Raw genomic sequence first — 17634 nt, 5'->3', positions numbered from 1 at the left:
TTCTTTGATCTTTTAGAAGTGAAAACTATGTTACGTGTGTAATATATACATGTGCGAGGTGAAATTTCCCTAAGGAAAATCGAAAATTAGATTGGGAAAATGGCACTGGATAAGGTGTTAGAATGAAGTTTTCCCCCTTGTCCGCGTTGATTTTCTCTTATCTCGTCTTCGGGTGGCCATCATTCGAAGCGAGTCGTATAACAACTTTGCTTTTTATGGCATCGTTCGATATAACCTGTGTCAGCTCTTTAAAAAGTCGTCCTCTCTACAGTGAGCAATTGTCGAGTGACGATTATCTCAGAGCAGTCTGACGATTTTATATATATATATATTTTTTTTTTCTCTCTCTTTCTCTATGGATTAACCACTGCATTTCGCTCTCGCGCAATCACTTCTATATATATAGTTGTGTTGTAGTTATAGTGCGCTACACAATCAAAGAAAGAGAAATTACTTTAGCCTTATCCCGGGCAAAAATAAAAAAAAAATGGTAGAAAATAAAAGCCCCTATAGAATAATGGAAAAAGGACAAAATAATATAATGAAGAATTAAGGAAGCTAAATTTTTATTTTTCCCCCCTTTTTTTCTAATTCATTAATTCTGTTTTATTTTATTCTTGTTTTTTCGGGGTAATTTTTGTTTCGATTTTATTTTTGTAATTTATTAACTCTGGAAAAAATTGAATCAGTACGAAATTTCATTGCAACATCTTCTATATTTAAAAAATAAATGTTTAATAAATAAATAATAATAACTAATAATGAAAAAATTAAATTTTATTTGTGCTACACAAAAACTGATACTTTTTGCTACTAAAAAAAAATGTGATTCAAATAATTAATTACTTAACTATTATAAAGTAAATATTTAATTAAACCAAATAATTTTTATTTTTGAATTAAATAAACTGTGCTTGAAACAATAATTTCTGTATTTGAAACAAATACCATCTTAAATAATAATTATTTGATATTTATTTGATAACAAGTCAAATAACCGATTATTTGAATGAAATAAATTTTTTCTCAGTGTAAGTTAAATTTTTTATTGAAAATAAATAAAAAGTTATTAGGCACTGAGACAAATAAATTTTTAATTCTTTTAAACAAATTTTATTTGTCTCAAATAAATGAAAATAGAATATTTCTCTCGGTGTCACTGAAAAAATATTTATTTGATTTTAATAATTAATTACTTGACTATTATTTATTTATTAACAATAATAAACGAACATATATAAAAATTAAACTTCGTACAAAATTGCACTATTTTAGAGAAAAGAAAAAAATAAATTGAAATAACAAATTATTTCTGTATTTGGAGCCAATCTTGGAGTATTAATTATACACCCAGAGAAATGATTTATTTGAATCAAATAAAATATATTTGAATTATATAAACAAATATTTGTCTCAGAGCCTATTAACTTATTTATTTGGCGTAAATACAAATTTTATTTGTCATAAATAAATTTTTCTTTGGCTCAAATACATTTTTTATCTAAATGAAATAAAATATATTTGCAACAATTAAATGAGTTAGTAGGCTCGGAGACAAATATACCATTTCTCTGAGTGATAAATCAAATAGCAAATAAATATTTTCTTGAACCAAATAATTTTTATTTGAGTCAATTAAATTTTATTTATTTCAAATTCAGAAATTACTGGTTTAAATAAAGTGTTTTTGTTAAAATTGAAAATTATTTGATACAAATAAATATTTATTTAATAATAGTTAAGTAACAGATTATTTGAAACAAACACCAAGAAAAATGTTTTATTTGAACCAAATATAATATATTTGAGTTAAATAAACGTATATTTGTCTCAGAGCCAACCAGCCCATTTTTATTTAGCGAAACTTAAAATTTTATTTGTCATAAATAAAATTATTAATTAAATCAAAAAAATAATTATTTGCACCCAGAGAAATATTTTATTTAAACCAAATATAATATATTTGAGTTAAATAAATGTACATTTGTCGCAGAGCCAACTAGCCCATTTATTTGGCGTTAATAAAATTTTTTATTTAAATCAAATAAAAATTTATTTGAATCAAATAAAAATTTATTTGAATCAAATAAATATTTATTTGAATCAAATAAATATTTATTTGAATCAAATAAATATTTATTAGGCTTTGAGACAAATATACAATTCATCTGGATGTGCAAAAATAGAATTCATTTGCGATAAATAAAATTTATTTGCAACAAATAAATATTTATTTGTCTTTAAAAAAATATATCTTTTCTCTGGGAGAATAATTTCTTTTTTATTTTTTAGTATAATGACGATACTTTCAATTAAATTAAATTTAATTAAAAATTAATTGAGTCGACAATTATTTAAAGTACCTAATTAATTTTATCGCTAAATTTTTATTCAACTCTATAATTAAACGTTAAATATCTTTATTATTGAGAAATATAATTGGTATTTCCGTTTAGCAATTATAAAATGGGGTAAGATTTCGACTATATATATATATATAATTAAAAGCTCAACGCGACTTCATTATAAAAGTAGAGAGAGAGAGAATGAGGGACGATTTATAAATTCGCGTCGATTTACGATGTCATGGATATAGGGTCGTGAATAAAAAGCGGGGTTTCGTATTACACACACACACATATATATAATTATATATACATATGAGAAAATTGGTCCTTGAGTGAAATTGTGGTTGCGCTTTAGCGCGCGCGTTGGTTGCTCATTTGAATTTAATGTCACGGTACTTAGGGAATGACGAGTGAGTTTCAAAAGCGAATTGTGGTCCATTGCTAACTCATGATAAAATAAAGCCGATTTTAGAGGAGAGGGAGGGAGAAAGAGAGATTGAAAGCCAAACGCATACATATATGTATATATATATATATATATAGTGTGCCCCTAAGTCTAAGCGGTTTACGAAGAATTGCCAGGTATCAGAAATGATAAGAATTTCAATATTCTCTGGCGAAAAAGCAATTTATCTTTTCCAATTTCTTTCGAATAAACGTCAAAAAAGCTTACTTTCTATTCAAATTGACAGTTTACAAAAAAAAAAAAATTTCTTTAATATGATTTTATTATTTGTATTATTTTTTATTAATTCTATTATTTAATTCATTAAAGTTGATTAAATTTTTTTTAAATCAACAAATTCGAAAAAAAATGGAAATAATACTTTTACTACACAAATTTAATTAAATTTTTTCTATTTCAGAAATAGCTACACCCGCAGAGAAAAGATATATATATAAGAAACTTATTCCGAAATTTGGAAACACAATTATACAACTTTGGCAAAAATGAGAAAAAGAATTGTCAAAATTTGACACGTCATAAGATTACTATTCAAAAAAACACGTGAAATCAATGATGCTGAAGTTACCAACGTTGATTCGACGAATAAACGAACGAATTTTTCGTTTTCAAATTAGTTTAAAGGCCAAGAACCAATTTTTTAAAATTGAAACTTCTTTATTTTGTCCCCAAATACATTCTTAAACACTAAAAATCCTCAACTAAAGCGGGGAAATATTCAATCTTAGGAAAAAAATTCTTTTCGTCGATTCAACGTTGGTAACTTCAGTGTCATTGAAATCAGAAAAGGCCAACTTCAAGTTAGGACAGAAGGACAGACCAAGCATTTTATTATTATATAATAATTTTGCACCCAAAGAAATGATTTATTTGAACCAAATAAATATATATTTATCTCAGAGCCTATACTAACTTATTTATTTAGTGTAAATAAAAATTTTATTTGTCATAAGTAAATTTTTCTTTGGCTCAAATAAATTTTTTTCTTTTTTTCTCTATAAATAACTATGAATAGAATAATAATTTATTAATCATGCCCCACTGCGGTAAATATATAATTCAAAATTCTGTACAATAAATATTGAAAATTTCTTCAAAAAATAATACTAGCGAGGAGAATTTAAAGAATTTTTACAGCCAAAGAATGCTCATAAGGAAGATTAATAAAAGAAAAAAGTCCATTTTTATGCATGTATAGAGGAGAAAAAAAAATTTCATTTCCTAGGAAGAAGAATACGACAACCTCAAATATTCTAGTCGTGATGCAAAAAAAAAAAAAAAAATTGTGATGTGTGTGAATACACGTTCCATCAGTGACGTCATATAGCCAAGTTGGCAAAAAAAATGTGAAGACCGTACCCACCTATATCCCGTTACATTCTTATGTCATATATATATATATGCACTATACAATAATTGGTATAATTTTACCATTACTCGCGAATATTTTTGCGATATGCACTCTCTAAAAGATATATATTTTAATAGAATGCTGATTCATTGAAATCTATATTTTTCATAGATATATAGGTATAATGTCCTCATTATTGAGATTATTTTAAACGAAGGTCTTTATTTTATTCCTCGAGATAATAGTATTCGTTTTACATTTTAAAATATTATTTCTACATTTTTATTGAAAAAACGATATTCTAAATTTAGGAATATAATTTTGATTTCTATTTTTAAGAGTAATGTTAATGTACTCGATGCACTTTATTCACGAGAGTTACATATTCTTCAATTGAGAAACAATTTTTAAAATTGCAATATATATTTCTTATTTTTAAAAAAAATATTTGGTTTATGTTAGTAATTTTTATTCAAAAAAATTAAAATGTCAATTCTATTTCATTCTCTAAATATGAATTATAGTTAAAAATAACTAATGGTTAGTAAAATCTTGATTTATTTTTTTTTTGCTTCAGCAATTAGTAAAAAAAATAACTAATTATTAGTAAAAAAAATTAATTAATTATTAGCAAAACCACTAATTATATTAGCAAAAAAAATAACTAATTATTAGTAAAAAATTAATTAATTATTAGCAAAAAAATAACTAATTATTAGTAAAAAATTAATTAATTATTAGCAAAACCACTAATTATATTAACAAAAAAATAACTAATTATTAGTAAAAAAATTAATTAATTATTAGCAAAAACACTAATTATTAGCAAAAAAATAACTAATTATTAGTAAAAAATTAATTAATTATTAGTAAAAAGAAAATAATTATTACTTAAAAAAAATAATTATTAGTAGGAAAATAAATAATTATTAGTAAAAAGTAACTAATTTTCAGTTGAAAAATAACTGAAAAAAATAGTCAAAATTTTGCTAATTGAATTCGTTACCAGAAATTTTAGTTATTTTAACATAAATGTGAATTTAACTAATTATTTATTTTTAACTAAAAGATTAGTAGAAATATTACTATTTGAATCAGCAACTGACTTTTTGCTGTATCAAATTAGCGAATTAGTTATTTTTAACTAATTCAAATTTAGAGAGTAAGAATAGAAAAATTCCTTTTTATAATTTTCATAAAAAATTTATATATTTTTTTATAATTTTAGAAAAGTTTTATAATAATAATAATAATTAGGTACTATTATTTATTATTATTATTATTAAGTTATGATTATTACAGTAGTAATAATAATTATTATTATTATTATTATTATCATTATTATTATTATATTATCAATATTGATGCAATTGTTTTTATTCAATTATTTAAAAAATTCGTTGAAAAAAAAATTGTATATATGTAAATTTAATCTTCAAATATAGTGAAAATGAAACTGCAATCTGCATTGAGAGGGAGAGAGAGAGAAAGAAAGAGAGATACATATATGTATATTATACTTTGCTCGCCCTCAGGCAAGAAAATGTTGGCTTGTATAGAAGTTTGATTAGACTTGTTAATGTAATTTTCTTAAAAGCCCATATGGATTGAAACTGTAAATGTAGGTACAATCGTAATACGTCATGTCGTGAAGTTCACAATAGTCTTTATAGTGATATACATATATATATAAAGAAACTTTACTATTTCATTATCATTTTACCGCTTCTTTTTTTATATATATATATCGTGTGTCGTTTTTAAATTTATATTAAAAAAAAAAATATTTCAACGAAAATTATTCTAAAACTAAAAAATTTATATTTAATATATACACAACAAGGGAAATCTTTATTTGCGTTTATTTAAGATAAATAAGAATTTATTTGAATTAATTAAAAATATATTTGTCTTCGAGTCTGCTAATATTTTACTTGATTTAGATATTACATTTTATTTAGAACAAATAAAATTTTATTTACGTTATATTATTTTATTTATTATTATCAATTTTTATTTAATTTATTTTATTTATAAAAAATTTTACTTTAAATAACAATAAAATTTATTTTAAAATAACAACTAAATATTTATTTGACTCTAATTGTACATCCAGAGAAATATTTTATTTGAAACAAATATAATATATATATTTGAATGAAATAAACGTGTATTTGTATTAGAGTCTAATAACGTTTTTATTTGGCGTAAATAAAAATTTTATTTGTCATAAATAAAATTTGTTATTTAAATAAAATAAAATTTATTTGCAAGAAATAAATATTTATTCGAAAAAAAAGTTTATTTGCTTCTAATAAATATTTATTTTAAACAAATAGAAATTTATTTAGCTCTAAGACAAATATATATATATTTCTTTAAAATTCCAAATTCGAAAATTCAATTCACAAAGCTGAAGTACACAACGTTTACAAACGAAATTTTTTTTAAAGTTGTATATTGATTCAAAAATTCTATACAAATACAAAACATTTATGATGAGAAAAAAGATGCGCCATGAAATTTCGTACAAGATAGTAATTGAGGGCCTCCATGCAATAAGGGGACGAGCGCGCCAGTAGAAGTCCCCGCGGACGGCGCGCTGCCGGCTGCGCAAGGAGACAACGAAAATCACGTTCGTCCCCTTATTGCATGGAGGCCCTCAATTTGAAAAAAATTTATTTTTAAAAATTAATTTTTAAAGTACCAGGGGCCAACGAATACCTATTAAATATTAATTATAAAAACACAGGCCTCGAATCAACTTAAAGACACAAAAAGTCGTTTTAGTCGATTTATATTCCAAAAAAAAGTGGATTTGTTTTTTATTTTAACAAAAATATTTTACAGATTTTTAAATAAAAATTTTTTTTAATAATAATCCTTTTCGAAGGGTTAAAGTTGAAATTTTTAGAAATAATTAAATTTCAAAAGATATTGTTAATTTTCAAACAATTATTAAATTTTACAGAACTCAAAATAATTTATCAAACAATTTTTGGAAAATATTTTTTAATTTAATTGAATTTTCAAATATTTAAAATTGAGATTTTTGAAATTAATTGAAACTTTAAGTGTTTTGTAATTAAAATTTTAGGTTATTTCACTAAAAATTTATTAGAAAATGCGGACAAAATACAATAATTTGAAAATCATTTTTAATTGAAAAATGGTTTTAGATAGTTGAATTTTCAAAGAATATTATTAAAATATTTAAAAACAATTGAATTTCCTTAGAGTTATAATTGAAATTATTAAATTTCAAAAAAAAAAATTTCGATGGAAAATTTTAGAAATAATTAAATTTTAGATGCTTTTAAATTCAAATTATTGAAAATTCAATTAATTTTGATTTCAAATTTTTGAGAATAATTAAATTTTATTTGATTTTGAATTGAAAATTTTTGGGAAATAATTGAATTTTAATTGAAATTTTGGATAATAATTTAATTTAAGTTCATTTTTGATTGGAAATTTGGATAATTAATTTTGAATAGAAATTTTAGAAAATAATTGAATTTTATTTCATTTTAAACTGAAAACTTGGTAAATAATTAAATTTTAAATTGAAAATTTTGGATAATTATTGGATTTTTAATTGATTTTGAATTAAAATTTCGGGTAATAATTGAATTTTGTTTTATTTTGAATTGAAATTTTTTAAAAATAATTTAATTTTATTGTGATATTTTTTTTAAATTATAAACAATTGTTAAATTTCATAAAAATTTTAATTAAAAAATAATTTTGATATAATTGAATTTGTGATGTATTTCATTAAAATTATTAAAAATAATTAATTTAGTGAAGAATCATTTTAGTTCAAAATTTGTTAAATAATTGAATTAAAGAAGATCTGAAGAAGATCTACATTTTACCCAGTCGAAAATCCTACGCTATGTTAAGCTGAACAAAAAGTTGTTTTGAAGTATTGAGATAACCATTAGAGAATTGTGAGACAGTAGATAACTAGCTATAGAAAACTTTCAGGAAGCCTGTTATGGCCGATTTTTCGCTTCCACGGAAAGCTTGAAAATAACAAATTTTGTACGTTTTAAACAAAGCATTCAAGTAGCTTTAAGAGAGTTATCAAAGAGTTGCAGGATTTTGCATATATAAAAAGAAAGCGTTCAGGTGGCGAAAATTAAATGAAGCGTCATGGATGTTTCAGGAAACAGCGGAAAAATGACAATGATCAAAAATTAAATTTAACCTTTCTTTCCATCTTTATTTATCTCGTAAAAATATGATGTACTAGATTATTATATTTAAATATTGAAGAATTAAAGAAAAATTATTTACGTCAGACTCGGTATTTCCACAGTCTTTTTAAAAGGGTACAATTGTTTTATAAAATATCTATTAGTGATATTAAATACTTTTTTTTAAATTAATTATTATCTTCTTTCAATTAAAAGTTAGTTGTCAATTAATTTTCTATAGTGAAATTACACAATTAATATTGATTAATAATTTAATGTTTCATGTAGAATACTTTTAAAAATTTGTAAATAAAAATACGCTGTTAAATTCATTTTCATAAATTATGAAATTCTAAAAGAATAAAGAATATATTATTTATAAAAAATATTCATAAATATCAAGTATAAAAATAATAATCTTTTTTTTAAAATATTAAATATTTTGTCTTTTTTTAAGAAATTGTATTCATTATTCAATATAAAAGGTTTTCACCGTGTTCGTATTCCTAACCCCAAATTTTGCTCAAGTTATATATAATTTTTTTCGTATATAATTTAAGTGTTTAAAAATAAACGTTTTCTTTGAAAAATAATTTTTATATAATATATAAAGAATAATTATTAATTGTATAAAACGGATTTACAAATTACTATAGAATTTTTATGATTTTTCGATTTAGTTTAATTTAATGAAATTATTCTAGTTTTCAGGAAGTGTAAAAAAGGTAATTAAATTACATATTAATTTGCAACTTGTGAAAAGCAAATAGAATTGCTTTCTTACACATTAAACCAGGCATTAGGAAAGCATTCACCAAGCAAACTGGTAGACCTTTTGCTAGAAGCTGTCCACAGATATTCAACAAGCTGTAGAAAAAGCTTCCCGTTAAGAAGTCAGAAAGCAAATATCACAGAATTTTAGGTCTAATGTATAAATAGTTGCCATGAAGCTTTTGAAACCTTCATAACAGTTACCTGAAGGCCATGTGAACCCTTCAGGGAAACTTACGATTTTCGACTGGGTATACTAAAAAAATGTATTTTATTTACATTTTTTTTCAAATGTAAAAAAAAATGTCGCATTTTATTAAAATAAGTCGATAAAAGTCGGAAAAAGTCGTATAATTCGATGCCTGTAAACATATAATTTTCCTTATTAGTATTTAATATGTAATAATATTCTAATAAATTAAATTATTATTGATAATATTAATCTTTAATTTTTCAACCAAATATTATATATTTGAGTTAAATAAACGTATATTTCTCTCATAGCCTACTTGTCTATTTATTTGGCGTGAATAAAATTTTTTTATTTCAATCAAATAAAAATTTATTTAAATCAAATAAAAATTTATTTGATTCAAATAAACATTTATTTGCCTCTGAGACAAATATATCATTTCTCTGGGTGAATATTGTATCTTGGGTTCTATTTTAAGAAATAAAAAAAATAAGTCACGTTTATGAATAAATAAATAAAAATCGTCCGCTATTTTCATTTTAGTTAAAAATAAAATATTCTTCTGTAAAAAAAAAAAATCTATTTAAATTTCGAGGAATATAAAATGCAATTTTTGTTTTTAAATAGCAGCAATAAAAATATAAAAAAAAAGTCTACAACATTAAAAAAAAGGTCTCTAGTGAGAAAAAAAAATTAAGAACAGAAAAAAATCAAAAAAAAAAAAAATAAACGAAAGCATAGAATTCCAATTCCTGAGGAATGTCGAGAAATTAGCATAAGAAAATTCGTTTGTTTATAGCGCGTTGCAAAGCCGTATAATGAAAATGGAGTGTATATATATATATGCAGGCAGAAAGTCTATAAACGCGCCTGTGGTTTTGACTAGATGCAAAAATAAAAGCAATCGACATTAATGTGAATAGCAATGGCTTAGAAGTTAGAGTTTGGAATTTGCATGCAGCATTAGTATACGACCAAGTGTTCTCTCGGACCAAGATTCTAGTCGGATATATTCTATGAGAGAGAAGAGGGGGGGGGGTTTGTAGGATAAGGGCAAATACCCTCGAGGGTGTCGTTCCCCTGGAATTAATCGTACCATCGTACCAAAAGAAACTTGGTACACCATTGTACCTTCGTCTCTTGTCGTTCTTCGAGATCAGAAATAATTAGTTCCAACAGGGAACATTTCCCCAATGGGAAAAGAGGAACGATTTTCCTCGATAAAACAGGGTTACAAAGGACCTTGGAAACTGTTAAGATCCATATAATGTATATATAAAACGCGAGTCAAAGGTAATTAGAGACAAAAGAATGACTTTTATATTCTATCCTTTTTTTTCTACACGAAAAAATGCAATTCATTCACCTGTACAAGATAAAAAAAAAATATAAAAACTATACAATTTTTCTTCCCTCTGGCAAATAATTTCAATGTTTTTTTTTCTATTCTAACCACATTATCTTCTTTTTAAACCTGAAATAATGGTTTCATTATTTTCAGGATCATAATTGGAACCGCAGAAGAAATAAAACACAAACATTTTTTTTTTTGTTTAGGAGTGTGATAAGGATTTTGGAAAAAAAAAGAAAATTTATAATGGAAGAAATAGTAAACCGATTATTTGTAGTAAATAAACTTTTTTTTTTATAAATATAAAAGATTTTTTAAAAATGTTGATTAAAATAGAAAAAAATTTTTTGTTTCTAATTTCATTATCAAATAAATATTTATTTGTGTCAAACAATTATTATTTGTATTAAATAATTATTATTTCAGTCAATATTAAAAGGGATTTATTTTAAATGCAGAAATTATTGTTTCAAATACTAGTTTATTTAATTCAAATAAAAATTATTGGGGAAAATTAAATTTTTTTCAGTTATCAAATAAATATATATTTATACTTGTTTTCTAAATTTGAATTAATACAATTTTTAACTAATTTAATTCGATATTGAACATTTTATACTATTAATTAGTAAAATATTACTAATTCAATAGCAAAAAAGTAAGACACTAATTCGAATTAGTTAAAATTTTTACTAATTCAGATTTAAGGAGGGAACTAAATAATTTTTTTTTGAATTAATTTTTTTTATTTTTATTTATTTATTTTAATATTTTTGAATTAGTAATAATTTCTTTATCTAAAACAAATATCATTTAATCAACTTAAATAATAATAATTACTTTAGTACAAATGAATATTTATTTGTTAATAGTAAACTTTCTAAATTTGAATTTGACATAATTCGTTTACTGATTCAAATTAGTAGAAATTGCACTAATTTTTTTTTTAGTTGATTAGTACTGTTTGATTCAGAAATAATTTTTTTATTCTTAAAGTTTTAATAGAAAATGACTGAACATTAGTATAGAAATTTTTACAAATTTTTAGTTATATTTTATTTAGTAATATTTTTCTTTTCTAATAAATTTTTATTTAAAAAAAGAAAGACTAAAAATTAGTACAAAATTTCACCAATTTTTAGTAAAATATTACTATTTGATTTATAGAAACATTATTCTTTGTACTAAAATTTTAGTAAAAAATGACTGAAAATTAGTACAAAATTTCACCAATTTTTAGTAAAATATTACTTTTTGATTTATACAAACATTATTCTTTGTACTAAAGTTTTAGTAAAAAATGACTGAAAATTAGTACAAAATTTTCACGAATTTTTAATAAAATATTACTATTTGATTTAGTAACATTTTTCTTTGTACTAAAGTTTTACTAAAAAAATGACTGAAAATTAGTAAAAAATTCTCACAAACTTTTAGTAAAATATTACTATTTGATTTAGTAACATTTTTCTTATATTAAAATTTTAGTTAAAAATGACTAAAAATTAGTACAAATTTTCACTTTTACTAATTTTCAATAAAACATTACTATTTTATTTAGTAACATTTTTCTTTGTACTAAAGTTTTATTAAAAAATGATTGAAAATTAGTAAAAAATTCTCACAAACTTTTAGTAAAATATTACGAAGTATTTGATTTAGTAACATTTTTTTGTATTAAAGTTTTAGTAAAAAATTACTGAAAATTAGTAGAAATTTTTACTAATTTTTAGTAAAATATTACTATTTGATTCAGTAAAATTTTATTTTTTTTACTAAAGTTTTAGTCAAAAATGACTGAAAATTAGTACAAATTTTCACTAATTTCTAGTGATATTTTTCTTTTTACCAAATTTTTAGTAAAAAAAAAATGATTAAAAATTAGTACAAAATTTTTTTTAATTAAAATTAGTATAAAATTAGTACAAAATTTTTTTTAATTAAAATTAGTATAAAATGGTCACTAAATAAAATTAGTAGAAAATTTTCACTAATAAAAATTAGTGAATTAAATTCTCACTTATTTAAATTTATCACACTAATTCAAAATTAAAAGAGAAGTAACAGATTATATTTTGAATAAAAAATAATTTTATTTTTCAGTGATATATATTTTTTGCATATTAAATAAAATCCTTCAAATGTCAAATAAAAATGCAATCTTGTCAACAATTACATTATTCTTAAAGCTATATTATAGAAAAATATTTTTCTCTCTCTTGAATTTCGAAATTTCTTCAACTAAATAAATATTATATCTCAAAAGAAATCAATGAAGATAATTTACCTTTTTTTTTTATTGTATATGGATTGGAAGCATATACGACTTTTTACATTTTATGCAAAAGCGTTTATATAGAATGAAAATTTATTCCACAGATGGTTTATGAAAAATTCTGCGTATACATTAAAAGGCGGAAAAAGTTGAATATAATATATGAATACAGTTATAAATATTATATTTTATATTTCATAAAAGCAAATAGATTTTAATACGAGTTTTTTTTTGCTATTTTGCAGATAAAATATATACGGAAAATAAAAGTAATAAAATATTATATATTAGTTTTAATTTTCCATAAATTTTTTATCTTCAAAATAGAATTTAAAAAAACTTTATACAAATAAGTTTATTTATATATTGTGATCCACATAAAGAAAATTAGATTTTTGTTTTTTAATTAAACATCAATTTCATTGCAATAAAATTACTATTGAAAGCGTTTTATAAACATCAGTTTAAATATTTAGTTATTTAACGAACAAGCTCTATTTTCCACATATGAGAATAAAACGGGAAAATTTCCTTTTGTGAGATAAAACACACATATAAATAGAAATCTAGAAATTGAAGTATAATTAATTACGTTTGTACTCTCTTTGAAAGCATTAATTATTTTGCGGTGAATGTTGCAACGTTGAAAATATATATATATATTCATTATTATATATAGAAACGAGGGTTTGGTTTTGCCATCTCTGATTGCTGTCACATCATTTGATTGATGATTAAATTAAAATATTGTGAAGAGCTTCACAAAGTCGGTGATTACGCATGGATTTCAACAAAAATGCATATTCAATTTTCATTAAAATATTCTGTTTTTTAAAATTAAATTTATATTTAAAAAAATATTATCTAAATTTTATTTTCTAAATTTCATTTTATCTTTTATCAATATATATATATGTAGTTATTTTGATGCTAACAGTACAGTTTTAATGGAACTGTCAGTTTAATTACGAAGTGAACGAAATAAATTTTGCACAACAGTCTAACCGGATCAATTCATTTGGGGTTGAATATTAAATTCGAAAATAGGGATGATTTATTTCCCTTGCTTGTTAAATATAAAAATTTTTTAAAATTTATATAACTCTTTGCTTTTTTAAAAGGAATAATTTTAATTCTTTTTTATTTAAATAAAATCCTTTTCATTATATTATTTTGCATACTATAAATGACAATTTATATTTTTAAAGGGGTTTTCAATTTTTTTTTTTTAATTTTCAAAAAATATTAAATTATAATTTGTAATTTTTTTTTTGTCGAAACAAAATTTCGTTAATAATTAATATAGTATAACAATATTTTACAATATACGCACTTTATGGAGATATGGCAGTTAAATGTACAATATACACGAAATATTCATCAATGTTTACTGTTCTTGATTCGATTAAACTGATTTCAGTTAAATTTGACTATTAGATTTGTCATATGATTGTATTATTTTGGATTGATAAATTTTACAAATGAATATTCATTTAGTCGTTATCATTAAAATTGGTATTGTCCTTATTTAATATGCATCAATATATATATATATGTTTTGATATCAGCATTTGTATGAGAACTTAATGGAATTGCCAATTTAATTGCAACGTAAATGAGATATATATACATAAACATTCTACACAAAACAAATCGTTATAATTTAATTTAGAACTAAAATTAATTAACCCAAATTAAATAATTAATAAATCATTATATGTAATAAAATAAATAATCGTATCAGTTAATTTTCGACATTTATAATTTAATGTAAATTATTTATGAAGTGGCTACTATTTGGTTCAGTAAAATTTACTAAATTAAATTTATTAAATTTTTTACGAAATTAAATTTACGATACTTTCTAAATGCTAGTTCAGTAAATTTTGCTATATTCAATTTCGTAAAAATTTACAATATTGAATTTAATATTTATCATAGAGCAAATAATTTCCCCTAGCATTTAGTGAAATAAAAATTTTTTTTAATAGGCGATAATCATAATTGCTTTTTATAATAAAAAACGCACTTCAGAGAAAAGATATATTTGTCTCAGCACCAACTAGACTTTTTATTTGTTTAAAATAAATTTTACTTGGTTTAAATAAAATTTTATTTGTCATATATGTTTTATTTGGTTTAAATAAAATTTTATTTGTCACAAATATATGTTTTATTAATGTCGAATAAAATTTTTAAAACAAATTAAAAAGTCTAATTGATGCTGAGACAAATATAGTTTATTTAACTCAAATAAAATATATTTAATTTAAAATATAATTTTTCTCTAGGTGAAAATATTTCCAATTCGAAAAGTTTTTAATAGAAAAAAAATTTTTTCCACGAGAGGTATTGATGTGATAAAATGTAAATCATATACAGAACTTCTTCAACTTTTTTTCGAAGCATAAGTTAAATTTTCCTATGAATTATGGATGGATGTAATGGATAGGATATATATACAGAGAGATAGAGAAGGTCCGATCTTTATAAAGGAAGGACGGAAGCTCATTCTGATTTCCGGTCTTCGTGGTTTCCGGCCTTCGACTAGGGTGATTATAGGAATCGTGAAATCACCGAACCAGGAATCTTTAATCATCTCCTAACGAGTGAGAACTCTATAAAATGTAAAATAGATCTTCACTTCTTTTTTTTTTTTTTTTTTTTTCTTATTTTCATACAATTAGAATTCCAAAGGAGTACAATGACACGCAAAGAGAATTTTTATGATGAAAAAAATTTTTTTTTTCATGAATTTAACGCTAAAAACGGAAAAAGCATTAAAGTTTTCTTTTTATTTTAATTACGTTAGTTTAATAATTTCTAGATATCCGGTAAGCTCTCTTTCTCCCTCTCTCTCTTTCTCTCAGAGAGTGGAAAATGCTGCGCAAACTAATTAGTGGAATTAGTTGACGAGTCCCTTTGAAAATACACGTTTTACAAATGCAACCCTGTAATAAGTTGTTAAGCAGTCTAAAGAGTACAACTTTTTTTTTTCTACTCTGTACATATACAGACTTGTCAAATGGTTAAAAAGAAATGCTGAGCCCGAATAACGAGGCGAGAAACCGCATTGCAGTTGCTTTTGGAACTGTTTGTAAAGAGACGAAATAAAATTTACAACAGGGCATATTTTTGATGTTTCTTTTTCAATTCTGATTTTTATACGGAATTTTCTGATAGGAAAAAAAATTTATTGTGGCAATCACAAAATTTTTATTCTAGAATAGACAAAGTGTAAAAATTGTGCTGTAAACAAAGAAAATAGTGTTTCCAACAAGCGGGTTTGGACAAATTACAAAACAATCTGTTCTCTTCACAAAAATTTTTATTTTCTTACCAAGTCCAATTTGTGTCTTTTCCAAAATCAGTTTTGTGGAAACTACAATTGAAGTTTATAGAAGCACAAAAAATTATTTTCTGTGTATAATTTTGTATATTTTCAAAAACAATTATCCCAGGTGGAAAAGTTCCCGGTAGTGACTACCGGTAGTCATTACCGCTCCCGCTACCGGAATATTCACTACCGGTAATTTTTCCTAGACTACCAGTAGTCACTATCGGTAATTTTTCCTAGATTACCGGTAATTTTTCCGGGACTACCGGTAGTCATTACCGGTAATTTTTCCTAGATTACCGGTAGCAACTACTGGTATCCACTACCGGTAATTTTTCCGGGACTACCGGAAGTTACTACCGGTAATTTTTTCGTTACTACCGGTAGTCATTATCGGTAATTTTTCCGTAGTTACAATCACAATTTGGTAATAAATTTTAATTGTAATTCCCGGAAAAATTACCGGTAATGACTACCGGTAGTCCCGGAAAAATTACCGATAGTGACTACCGGTAGTAACGAAAAAATTACCGGTAGTGCCTACCGGTAGTTACTACCGGTAATCTAGGAAAAATTACCGATAGTAACTATCGGTAGTAACAAAAAAATTACCGGTAGTAACTACCGGTAGTACCGGATGAATTACCGGTAATCTAGGAAAAATTACCGGTAGTGACTACTGGTAGTCTAGGAAAAATTACCGATAGTGACTACCGGTAGTAACGAAAAACTTACCGGTAGTACCGAAAAAATTTTGCTACCGGTAATCTAAGAAAAATTACCGGTAGTGACTACTGGTAGTCTAGGAACAATTACCGGTAGTGAATATTCCGGTAGCGGGAGCGGTAATGACTACCGGTAGTGACTATCGGGAACTTTTCCACCTGGGATAATTTTACAGCAAAAAAATAATAATTTTTCTTTTTTTTTTATTGTAAAGCTATTTTCTGTGTTCATTAAATGTTATATATTGAGGTAATTATAATGGCTTTGAATGGGAACATAATTTTATCCAAAATTTCGCAGTTATAATTTTGAATAGTATAGGGGATAATGTACATTATTTGCGAGATGACTTCAACATTATGGTGAACGTGTTGCACGGAAAATTGGTTTGAGTATAGCACAATGTCCCTATTCAAAGTAGCATCGTGTATTCTCATTTGGCTACAACTATTGATTGTACGAATTGGAATTCAAAGTAGCGAATGTTCCCAAATTTACGTGAGCATCATTGTAATCATTACATGATGATAAAATAGCTTTCCAAGATGTCTAATTTCTATTTCAAATTACACTGTAATTTTTGTTTAATAAAAAATTTCGTTAATTTTAATTAA

General features: G+C 23.4%; 1 protein-coding gene across 1 annotated transcript in view; it reads right to left on the bottom strand.

The window, feature by feature from the left end:
• The window catches only part of LOC127284651 (cadherin-87A), a 92823-nt gene that overhangs the window by 16664 nt on the left and 58525 nt on the right, over positions 1–17634 (bottom strand). The window lies entirely within an intron of this gene.

This window comes from Leptopilina boulardi, unplaced genomic scaffold (genome assembly GCF_019393585.1).
Source record: "Leptopilina boulardi isolate dan_hultmark-lab unplaced genomic scaffold, ZJU_Lbou_2.1 LbouV2_325, whole genome shotgun sequence".
Classification (NCBI taxonomy): Eukaryota; Metazoa; Arthropoda; class Insecta; order Hymenoptera; family Figitidae; genus Leptopilina; species Leptopilina boulardi.
This window is presented reverse-complemented; position numbering and strand designations above follow the sequence as displayed.